A 13,295-nucleotide genomic window follows, 5' to 3' on the forward strand; every position below is an offset into this window, starting at 1 on the left:
CCAGGAGCACCGAAGAGGGACCCGAGAAGAGGAGGATCGGGGCTGCTCTGTGCAAAACCACTACACAGAGCAGGTAAGTATAACATGCGTGTTGCTGTATTTTTATAGAAAAAAAACTAAAACTTTACAATCACTTTTAAGCTGACCAGCTGTGTCAAAGTAATCCCTCTACTGTCCAGTCCTACTTTGCTCTGCCACTTCAAATGCTACTGTGGGCACAATGCCAACCTGGGGCAAACACACACAGAATAGGGGAGAGCTACAAGGTATAGCTCTGGCCACTGACCTGCAATACAACTAAGCAAGATATACCTGTGCTCAGATCCCAATAGCTTGTACATGCATATAATCTACCGGGTGCTAAAGGAGTGTGACCACGTGAACACTAAAAATACTGGATGAACCCTCTGCACACTGCTATACACCCTTTCTAGCAAACTTTGCAGATATTTAGTTTACACAACTTTGTAGCTCTTCCCCATTGTGTGTCTGTTTGCTAGAAAGGGTATACAGCAGTGTGCAGAGGTTTCATCCAGTACTTTATGTCCACGGCTAAGCCCCTTGGGCAGGCCGAAACGCGTCGGAAGCGCAGCCTCGAAGCCGCGCTAAGGCTGCTTTTACGAAAAGGAAAGTCGGGCATGTAGGCGTACTGCGTTTTGGACATCTCCTTTACTGAACCATTTTTTTATATGGTTTTTTTTTTTTTTGCCTTTCTCTGTATCAACCATGGGTTTTGGATTTTGAATGTGTAATTTTTTTTTTACATTTTTTTCTCTTTTTTTTTTTTTTGAAGTTGGTGGATTTATTTGAATTGTGCGAGCAAAATTTGCAAATTTCACCAAATGTAGTGGAACTGGTGCTTCAATGTCTTGTGGAACTGCAAGTCCCAGCGATCGTCCTCCTAGACGTGACATTCAGGAACAAGTCCCAGCGATCGTCCTCCTAGATATGACATTCAGGAACAAGTCCCAGCGATCGTCACCCTAGATGTGACATTCAGGAACAAGTCCCAGCGATCGTCACCCTAGATGTGACATTCAGGAACAAGTCCCAGCGATCGTCCTCCTAGACGTGACATTCAGGAACAAGTCCCAGCGATCGTCCTCCTAGATATGACATTCAGGAACAAGTCCCAGCGATCGTCACCCTAGACGTGACATTCAGGAACAAGTCCCAGCGATCGTCCTCCTAGACGTGACATTCAGGAACAAGTCCCAGCGATCGTCCTCCTAGATATGACATTCAGGAACAAGTCCCAGCGATCGTCACCCTAGATGTGACATTCAGGAACACGTCACAGCGATCGTCCTCCCAGACGTGACATTCAGGAACAAGTCCCAGCGATTGTCCTCCTAGATGTGACATTCAGGAACAAGTCCCAGCGATCGTCACCCTAGATGTGACATTCAGGAACAAGTCCCAGCAATCGTCACCCTAGATGTGACATTCAGGAACAAGTCCCAGCGATCGTCCTCCTAGATGTGACATTCAGGAACAAGTCCCAGCGATCGTCCTCCTAGATGTGACATTCAGGAACAAGTCCCAGCAATCGTCACCCTAGATGTGACATTCAGGAACAAGTCCCAGCGATCGTCCTCCTAGATGTGACATTCAGGAACAAGTCCCAGCGATCGTCACCCTAGATGTGACATTCAGGAACAAGTCCCAGCGATCGTCACCCTAGATGTGACATTCAGGAACAAGTCCCAGCGATCGTCACCCTAGACGTTGACATTCAGGAACAAGTCCCAGCGATCGTCACCCTAGACGTTGACATTCAGGAACACGTCCCAGCGATCGTCACCCTAGATGTGACATTCAGGAACAAGTCCCAGCGATCGTCACCCTAGACGTTGACATTCAGGAACAAGTCCCAGCGATCGTCACCCTAGATGTGACATTCAGGAACAAGTCCCAGCGATCGTCACCCTAGACGTTGACATTCAGGAACAAGTCCCAGCGATCGTCACCCTAGATGTGACATTCAGGAACAAGTCCCAGCGATCGTCACCCTAGACGTTGACATTCAGGAACAAGTCCCAGCGATCGTCACCCTAGACGTTGACATTCAGGAACAAGTCCCAGCGATCGTCACCCTAGATGTGACATTCAGGAACAAGTCCCAGCGATCGTCACCCTAGATGTGACATTCAGGAACAAGTCCCAGCGATCGTCCTCCCAGACATGACATTCAGGAACAAGTCCCAGCGATCGTCATCCTAGATGTGACATTCAGGAACAAGTCCCAGCGATCGTCCTCCTAAATGTGACATTCAGGAACAAGTCCCAGCGATCGTCCTCCTAGATGTGACATTCAGGAACAAGTCCCAGCGATCGTCACCCTAGACGTTGACATTCAGGAACAAGTCCCAGCGATCGTCACCCTAGATGTGACATTCAGGAACAAGTCCCAGCGATCGTCCTCCTAGATGTGACATTCAGGAACAAGTCCCAGCGATCGTCCTCCCAGACATGACATTCAGGAACAAGTCCCAGCGATCGTCATCCTAGATGTGACATTCAGGAACAAGTCCCAGCGATCGTCACCCTAGATGTGACATTCAGGAACAAGTCCCAGCGATCGTCCTCCTAGATGTGACATTCAGGAACAAGTCCCAGCGATCGTCCTCCTAGACGTGACATTCAGGAACAAGTCCCAGCGATCGTCCTCCTAGACGTGACATTCAGGAACAAGTCCCAGCGATCGTCACCCTAGACGTTGACATTCAGGAACAAGTCCCAGCGATCGTCACCCTAGACGTTGACATTCAGGAACAAGTCCCAGCGATCGTCCTCCTAGACGTGACATTCAGGAACAAGTCCCAGCGATCGTCACCCTAGATGTGACATTCAGGAACAAGTCCCAGCGATCGTCACCCTAGATGTGACATTCAGGAACAAGTCCCAGCGATCGTCACCCTAGACGTGACATTCAGGAACAAGTCCCAGCGATCGTCACCCTAGACGTTGACATTCAGGAACAAGTCCCAGCGATCGTCCTCCTAGACGTGACATTCAGGAACAAGTCCCAGCGATCGTCACCCTAGACGTTGACATTCAGGAACAAGTCCCAGCGATCGTCCTCCTAGACGTGACATTCAGGAACAAGTCCCAGCGATCGTCACCCTAGACGTTGACATTCAGGAACAAGTCCCAGCGATCGTCACCCTAGACGTTGACATTCAGGAACAAGTCCCAGCGATCGTCACCCTAGACGTTGACATTCAGGAACAAGTCCCAGCGATCGTCCTCCTAGACGTGACATTCAGGAACAAGTCCCAGCGATCGTCACCCTAGACGTTGACATTCAGGAACAAGTCCCAGCGATCGTCACCCTAGACGTTGACATTCAGGAACAAGTCCCAGCGATCGTCCCCCTAGATGTGACATTCAGGAACAAGTCCCAGCGATCGTCACCCTAGATGTGACATTCAGGAACAAGTCCCAGCGATTGTCACCCTAGACGTTGACATTCAGGAACAAGTCCCAGCGATCGTCACCCTAGATGTGACATTCAGGAACAAGTCCCAGCGATCGTCACCCTAGACGTTGACATTCAGGAACAAGTCCCAGCGATTGTCACCCTAGACGTGACATTCAGGAACAAGTCCCAGCGATCGTCCTCCTAGATGTGACATTCAGGAACAAGTCCCAGCGATCGTCCTCCTAGATGTGACATTCAGGAACAAGTCCCAGCGATCGTCACCCTAGATGTGACATTCAGGAACAAGTCCCAGCGATCGTCCTCCTAGATGTGACATTCAGGAACAAGTCCCAGCGATCGTCCTCCTAGATGTGACATTCAGGAACAAGTCCCAGCGATCGTCACCCTAGATGTGACATTCAGGAACAAGTCCCAGCGATCGTCACCCTAGACGTTGATATTCAGGAACAAGTCCCAGCGATCGTCACCCTAGATGTGACATTCAGGAACAAGTCCCAGCGATCGTCACCCTAGACGTGACATTCAGGAACAAGTCCCAGCGATCGTCACCCTAGACGTTGACATTCAGGAACAAGTCCCAGCGATCGTCCTCCTAGATGTGACATTCAGGAACAAGTCCCAGCGATCGTCACCCTAGACGTTGACATTCAGGAACAAGTCCCAGCGATCGTCACCCTAGATGTGACATTCAGGAACAAGTCCCAGCGATCGTCACCCTAGACGTGACATTCAGGAACAAGTCCCAGCGATCGTCACCCTAGATGTGACATTCAGGAACAAGTCCCAGCGATCGTCACCCTAGACGTGACATTCAGGAACAAGTCCCAGCGATCGTCACCCTAGACGTGACATTCAGGAACAAGTCCCAGCGATCGTCCTCCTAGATGTGACATTCAGGAACAAGTCCCAGCGATCGTCCTCCTAGACGTGACATTCAGGAACAAGTCCCAGCGATCGTCCTCCTAGATGTGACATTCAGGAACAAGTCCCAGCGATTGTCACCCTAGACGTTGACATTCAGGAACAAGTCCCAGCGATCGTCACCCTAGACGTGACATTCAGGAACAAGTCCCAGCGATCGTCACCCTAGACGTGACATTCAGGAACAAGTCCCAGCGATCGTCACCCTAGATGTGACATTCAGGAACAAGTCCCAGCGATCGTCACCCTAGATGTGACATTCAGGAACAAGTCCCAGCGATCGTCCTCCTAGATGTGACATTCAGGAACAAGTCCCAGCGATCGTCCTCCCAGACGTGACATTCAGGAACAAGTCCCAGCGATCGTCACCCTAGATGTGACATTCAGGAACAAGTCCCAGCGATCGTCACCCTAGATGTGACATTCAGGAACAAGTCCCAGCGATCGTCCTCCTAGATGTGACATTCAGGAACAAGTCCCAGCGATCGTCCTCCCAGACGTGACATTCAGGAACAAGTCCCAGCGATCGTCACCCTAGACGTGACATTCAGGAACAAGTCCCAGCGATCGTCACCCTAGATGTGACATTCAGGAACAAGTCCCAGCGATCGTCACCCTAGACGTGACATTCAGGAACAAGTCCCAGCGATCGTCACCCTAGACGTGACATTCAGGAACAAGTCCCAGCGATCGTCACCCTAGATGTGACATTCAGGAACAAGTCCCAGCGATCGTCCTCCTAGATGTGACATTCAGGAACAAGTCCCAGCGATCGTCACCCTAGACGTTGACATTCAGGAACAAGTCCCAGCAACATTTTTGACATTAGGAAAAATCTGTAAATTCGATTCGATTCGATTCACTCAAACATGTTACCTTTTTTGCAGAACTACAAATCCCAGCACAGCTTACAAAAGTTTTCTTCTTTTTTTTTTTTTTACTCCATTGCCTCGGCCGAGGGACCACAAGTTGCGGCAGTCACTGTAAGTCAAACTTTCAGACTCTGCCGCTGCTTTTTTATAATCCCAGACCACTCCGAGGGGGGAGACGAATGTTTTCATTTCTAAAATTATTTCTGCTGTTTAAACACAGCGGAAGCCTATTACTCAACATTTGTATTAACCCCCCCTCCCCACCCCCCCACCCCTCGGGGGCAGCATTACAGCACTATGATATCTGGGATGGATTTGTTCTTCTAGCCTTTCCAAGTTTTAACCTTCGCACTGCCAAGTGCCACTCCTGTGCCAATGTTTCATTCAGCAAACCAGAGCTCATATAATGGGGGAAAAGGCAATAGATGACAGCGGCCAATGATGATATCAGGTAACTGGTTATGGAACCATCCTTATCAATGGGCTTATCACTGTTCTTCTGAGTAACGATAATCCTAAATGTGTATTTATAAAAAATAAAAAAAACTGCAGAGCTATTCATCCTGTAAAACTGCATGTACGTTCATTCTCTGTGAATGGGGGCAAAATAAGAATGTTTTTATGTTGATTTCCTTCAAGGTTAATGAACTCAATATTGAACCCTACGGACTAAGACTGGGATGCCATTAAAGAGGAAGTAAACCCTGGTTGGGTTTACTTCCTCTTTATTTCCCTGCAAAGGTAAAGCATAATGGGCTACTATGCATCGCATCGCATCGCATCACATAGTAACCCATTATGTGTCACTTACCTGAAATCGAAGCCCGCGATGTCACCGCTGTCCCCACTAGCAGCGAGCGTCTATCTTCACCCCTCTTCCTTCCGGGGGGCCGCGAACTCCGGCTCTGTGACTGGCCGGAGTCGCGTGACGTCACTCCCGCGCATGTGCGTGGGAGCTGGCAGTCACGGCATGACCCCTATTAGAAGCGGCATGCGCCGTAGTCACCGGCGCTCGGCTTTTTAGGAAATATCTCCTAAACCGTGGAGGTTTAGGAGATATTTCAAGCACCTACAGGTAAGCCTTAATATAGGCTTACCTGTAGGTAAAAGTGGTTGTACAGGGTGTAAAACCACTTTAAGGTTCATGTGCGTGTAAAGGCAGGCGTCCCAATACTTTTGACAATAGAGTGTATCTGTTAAAGATGCACTCACGGTATGTCCACAAACAGTATCTCACAAAAGTGTGTACACCCCTCACATTTTTGTAAATATTTTATTCTATCTTTTCATGTGACAACACTGAAGAAATGACACTTGTCTACAATGTAAAGTAGTGAGTGTACAGCTTGTATAACTGTGTAAATTTGCTGTCCCCTCAAAATAACTCAACACACAGCCATTAATGTCTAAACCGCTGGCAACAAAAGTGAGTACACCCCTACGTGAAAATGTCCAAATTGGGCACAATTAGCCATTTTCCCTCCCTGGTGTCATGTGACTCGTTAGTGTTACAAGGTCTCAGGTGTGAATGTTGAGCAGGTGTGTTAAATTTGGTGTTATCGCTCTCACTCTCTCATACTGGTCACCATGGAAGTTCAACATGGAACCTCATGGCAAAGAACTCTCTGAGGATCTGAAAAAAGAATTGTTGCTCTACATAAAGATGGCCTAGGCTATAAGAAGATTGCCAAGACCCTGAAACTGAGCTGCAGCACGGTGGCCAAGACCATACAGCGGTTTAACTGGACAAGGCGCTGTGATTAGAAAGTGCATAAGATCATTGTAATAATCATACAAACAAGTGAAAAAAGAGAAAGTATGTGATTTAAAACATATGTGCAAGTAATAAAAAAAATCCATAAAGTCCAGGAAATAAAGTGCTTCAGTGCAAAAGAAGTTCATATAAACATTTAAGTTTTAACAAAATCCAGTGCTCCAAAAGTGAATGAAGAAGGATCCTTCACACCCAGACAGTGCACACCCCACCCACTCACTAGCCGCTTACCAGCTATTAGGACCCCAGGATGGAGGTCAGGCTGTGCCTTATCCCAATATCTCTATGGGATGGATGGATGCCATAAGCCAGGATTCCAAAATAGACAAAACCAAGCAAACAAGATGATCCACAATCAACTGGTGGGACCCAAGGTGGAAGTAGAACTGCACCTAAACCCAATATTCCTATGGGATGGATGGATGCCATAAGCCAGGATTCCAAAATAGACAAAACCAAGCAAACAAGATGATCCACAATCAACCGCTGTGACCCAAGGTGGAAGTAGAACTGTGCCTAAACCCAATATTCCTATGGGATGAATGCCAGGAGCCAGGATTCCAAAATGGACAAAACCAAGCAAACAAGATGATCCACAATTAACCGCTGTGACCCAAGGTGGAAGTAGAACTGTGCCTAAACCCAATATTCCTATGGGATGAATGCCAGGAGCCAGGATTCCAAAATGGACAAAACCAAGCAAACGGGATGATCCACAATCAACCGGTGGGACTCAAGGTGGAAATAGAACTGCACCTAAACCCAATATTCCTATGGGATGGATGCCAGGAGCCAAGATTTCAAAAATGGATAAAACCAATCAAACAAGATGATCCACAATCAACCGCTGGGAGCCAAGGTGGAAGTAGAACTGCACCTGAACCCAATATTCCTATGGGATGGATGCCAGGAGCCAGGATTCCAAAATGGACAAAACCAAGCAAACGGGATGATCCACAATCAACCGCAGGGAACCAAGGTGGAAGTATACCTGTGCCTAAACCCAATATCCCTATAAGACGGATGGATGCCAGGAGCAAGCGTTTCAAGATGGATAGACCATGTAGTCAAAAAGGTAGAGCAGTGCACTTAATGACAAGGGGAAACAGAGGAGGAACTCATAGTGTAGTTTTAAAAGTTCAAGTTTTTAATAAAGGTTAAAACTACTTACATCAAGCAGAAGTAAACTCGCATTAAAATACAGTCAAACACATGCATCACCCTGGTGGGCGTGACAGCATTACTGCTGTAGCCCCCCCAGACGCGTTTCGTTATCAAGGGGTAATCAAGGGGTAAAGGAGTATTGACTATGATTATCAGCTGCTCCATCTAGTCTTCCTTGGTCATTTTAAAGAAGCATTTGACCTGGAGAGAAATGAGCCTAAAAACATTCCTTTTTTTCACCATTAGCACAGAACGAATGTACACACATTAGATTGAAGGCTCCTTGAGGGCAGAGACTGATATAAATGTAAAATATATATGTAAAGCACTACGTAAATTGATGGCACTATTTAAGCACCAGAAATAAATTTTTTCTGTCTGCTCTTCCTCATTTTGTAGACTGCATTTTGACATCACAAGTTTCCAGGTTAAACTTTTATAAAGCGGAGGGAAGTTTTGTAGTGAATAGGAATGAGTAGAGTGACTAAAGCAAACACATACATGCAGCAAAATAACATAAACAAATTACCCTTTAAGCCCAACTTTGGGCTATTTTTTTTTTTTAAAAAGTCTCTGTGAGCCCCCTAAAAGAGAAACAAATCTGCTTAGCCTGCAATAATTACCCTCAACCCAAAACTATCCCCTGCAGTACCTCTTCTTCCCCACAAGATGTCCTCAGTGTTTCCAGGTTGAATGACACCCAGCATCACTTAACCAAAGGACAATGGAAAGACTGAGTGCAGGGTGTCATGATTCCGTTCCTTGAGCCCAGCGCTTTGCACTTACTGTACATCAGAAAGTGGTAAGTTTAGAAAACCATGAAATACTCCTCTGGGGAAAGGGACAGTAAAAGGGGGCCTACAGGCCACGGGAGGTGTACAAAGCTCCCATTGCTGGCCTCCTGTAGTTGATTGACTGTGTCTGAAATCCAACTCTGTGTGATGTGATTTTATTGATAAACAAAGCCATGTGATCACACACCAGGGGGTCTATTCATAAAAAAATGCAAAGCCATTCATCTAGCGCACATGTGTAAAACTCAAGGCCCGTGGGCCGAATGCAGCACACCAGGCCATTTTATGTGGCCTTCACACCTCCTGCCGCTGCAGCACCCTTCTCATCTTCTTATCTTCGCCCCCACCTTGTCTCAGAAGTTGGCAGAAGAGAGGAGGACAGAACTCCTCCACCAGATCATGCGCTTCTCCATGCAGCCGCAGAGAGGCTTGATGCTTCACTCTCCCCCCCCCCTCCAATTCTCAGCAGTGGGCAGCAGAGAGGAGGACAGAACCCCTCCTACAGATCCTGCACCTCTCTGTGCAACTGCAGTACCCCCTTGTCTCCACGTCCCTTGGTCTCAGCATTCAGCAGGCTCCAGCCCTCCTCTGGTCCTCCTCCAGACCCTGCACTTTCTGCTTCCCAGCTCCACCCCCAGCTTCTTCCTGGCAGCAGCACAAGGAGACCAGGTACACTGTGATGTAAGGGAAGGTGGGGAACTCTTGACTTCTGATTGTGGGGACGGGGGCTCTTGACATCTGATGTAAGGGATGGGGTGCTCTGGACATCTAGTCTTACACATACAACCGGCCCTTTAAGAGCAACCATAATGTCCATGATGCCTGTGAATAAATTTAGTTTGTTGCGGGGGGGGGGGGTTGTAGCAAAGAGAAAATTAGCAAGTAAATATAACCCATAGCTATATTTATTTGCTAATTCCCTCTAGCATTCTCTAAAATTGTTACATTGTATTTCTTGTTACAGAGACATATGTACTTTCTAACTTTCTATACTCCTCAGCTCCATCTAGTGGCCATATATTACTACTGCCCCTAATAAAAGAGCATTAAGAAGAGAGATTTCCCTACATTTTGGAGAGGCAAAGACTGTCAAATTCACTCATCTCATTGCAACTATCATTTTTTTTTTAATTAGTATTACATGCTTACCAACATTTCAGCCTTGGTCCCCGGAACACAGCTAACCCCACCAACAGTCCACCCCCCAGGACCCTTGCCCACTTACCAGAGTGGATCACCCAATCCCTGCCTCTAATTATGTAAGGACTGCCCACTTGCAGCCCCTGATCACCGTATTGAATGCCTTATTGAGTTACTGGCCATATGGGGTAACTCAAGTAAGGGTGACACTGTGATCCCGAGACATGGCCCTGGACAGGGTGATTGGGACCGAGGTCCAAGACGTTGGACTGCCCAGACCAATATATGGCATCTGTGGTATTATAATTTTCTTCTCTTTGTTTGTCTACAGCATTTTTTTTCTTTCCTTCTGTGGTATGAAGTTTCATGATTCAGGGTTATCCTCTGTAGCAGTCAACAGAAAGGATCAGAACACAAGAGCCAACTACAAGCCAAGAACCCTTGTGGTGTTATAATAAGATCACCATTGTTTTCATATTTAATGTGCGCTTTTCTTAGGGGGGGGGAAGCTTGGAGCAGGTTGAACTTTTCCCATGGTTGGCCGTGTTCACCTGGGAGTCTGGGAGGCAGCATGATACAGTCCAGAGTTCCTCCACCTATCAGGGTTACGGCCATGTCCCACGTCTCTGGGGGATCCCAGTCTACAAGAAATCTGAGTTCCAGCCAAGCTTGTCACTTGTGATTTATGGAGCTGTGTTCTGGGTGGGAAGGGGTCCCATATGAGGCTGAGCCAGGAGCTAAGAGGTCACCCTAATCAAAAATATCCAACTTTCCCTCCACCCAACTAAAGGATTGCTGTTTACTCTGCACTCTTCATCAGTCCAACCCAAGATCTCTTCGCACATCGATCTCTAACCCTTCACTGCCTTGTTAACTCCACCTTCTTATCATTCCTTTCCCCAAAATTATTAGTCTGCTTTGAATCTGACCTCCGGCCTCCCATTCAGTCTTCCACGGTTGTACTGGCTCCCCTCCCATATGGAAATGGCTTACTCTGATTTCACTGATGTTTCATCCCACATTACACTGACAGGGTCCATTATCGTCACCTTTAGGAAGACTGCCTATGGAAATACCAAGCAGCTATCCCTGGAGTTCATGTATATAGGAAGTGGCTACAAAGAGGGTGAAGAAGATCAGCAGCACTAAAATGCAACTAATGAAGAATACATGTGAAAATGTTTTTATTAAGGTTTTATGAAAAAAGGGAGAGGATACAACTCAGTACACAAACAATAGTATCAAAATAGAGATAAGATTTTACCTATATAAACCCTACTGTAAAACAATGAGCTTACTTTATAGATCCTTGTAAACTTACTTTATGTATCTTTATAACATTGTATACTCAATAAACTTCTTTTGACAAGGAAAATAGAGATAAGATAAGTTCCCACAGCGCAGGTGGGTGATATCAATATATCAATGGCAGGCTAAACCAGCAAAATAGTGTATCATAATATCAACTTTAGTCAATAATCAAATATGAAAACTTGTATGTCACAAATAAACCTTCCTGTCAGGGCGCTCGGAAAACCCACGCAGGGGACATAAAAAATGAAAATAGCTCAGCATTTCCGTAACCCACCAGCCAGCTGACATGGGTCACTTCCAAGTACTCCATACCAAATAGCAAATATGGAAACCATAGAAGTCTAAAGTAGAAAAGAAAAAGGGAAGAGAGAAAAGAAAGAAAAAAAGGAAGTGGGGGGGGGGGGTAGGCAAGGGAAAACTGCCCATGAGGTCCATCAGAGTTGGGCCGAACACCCCACCCCGGTTCGGTTTGCGGCAGAACATTGCATTTAAAGTCTATGGGACCCGAACTTGAAAATTCAAAAGTCCCCATTTTGAATGCTTTTATGCAAGTTATTGGCCATAAAAAGGGTATGGGGGCCCAGGTACTGTCCTGGGGGACATGTATCAATGCAATTTAAAAAAAAAAAAGATTGTTTTTACAGGAGCAGTGATTTTAATGATGCTTAAAGTGAAACAATAAAAATGAAAAGTTCCTTTAAATATAGTGCTTGGGGGGTCCCCTTAGTCTGCCTGTAAAGTGGCTCATTTGTACCATGTATAGAACCTGCTGCAGCAAAACTGACATATACAAAGAAAAAAACAAAATTTAAACTGCGGCCAACACCATTGTAAGCAATACAAAAATATATAAATAATGGCGTGCCCCCCCCACGCCAAAATTTAAAAAAGAGCAGTGTGGGGTCCCCCCCGGACTCTATGCCAGACCCTTATTCGAGCATGCAGCCCAGCAGGTCAGGAAAGGGGGGGGTGAACCATACCAGACCACATGCCCTCAACATGGGGGGGTTCTTTGGAGCAGGGAGTCCGCCCCCCCACCCCAAAGCACCTTGTCCCTATGTTGATGGGGACAAGGGCCTCTTCCTGACAACCCTGGGTTGTGGTTGTCTGGGTCTGCGGGCAAGGGGCTTATCGGAATCTGGAAGCCCCCAGATCCCAGCCCCCTTCCTATGTGAATGAGTAGGGGTACATTGTACCCCTACTCATTCACCAAAAAAGTATCAAAAATAAATAAAGACAGGAGGCAGTTTTTGACAACTCTTTTATTTAAAGAAAAAAAACTGCCCCCCCATGTAGATCCATGGTCAATCACGACGCTCACCGCACCACCAGACCCGGAAAAAAAAGAAATGATCCACGCACAAGGAAGGCTAACCACTGAATGCCTGCTAGGCCATTTGACAGTTCTTAAAAAGGTAAGGGGCGGGGCCACTTGGTGACGTCCCCTGGTGGCACCATCCCCTTGGGACGTCACCAACTGGTGAATGCTGAACATTTAGAAGTTCAGTAGGAGAAGGAGAGCTTCTAAGCATCGGGACAGTGTGATTGTATTCTCTGTCTGTGGGCCAGGATTGGAGCAACAGCTAGGTAGGAAGCCATCTCTATGTAGCTCCACCTTAGAGGGGAAGCTAGAGGACTTTTGTACATGGGATTATATGCATTTCCCTTCAATGGATACTGGGCCTGTGGGATGCCCTTCTTTAGGTAACAGGTCTCCATCTCGTATCTCTAGATTTTTACCGGGACAGGTTCGCCCAGCGTCCATGGCAAGGATGGAAAACTGTGCCCCCCTCACCGACTGCTAATGCATGACATAGATTGGGTGTATCGCCCTGCGCCAATTTTCTACTCCTTTTGCTCTGGCTGCCCAT

The sequence above is a fragment of the Aquarana catesbeiana genome, linkage group LG06 (genome assembly GCF_042186555.1).
Source record: "Aquarana catesbeiana isolate 2022-GZ linkage group LG06, ASM4218655v1, whole genome shotgun sequence".
Lineage (NCBI taxonomy): Eukaryota > Metazoa > Chordata > Amphibia > Anura > Ranidae > Aquarana > Aquarana catesbeiana.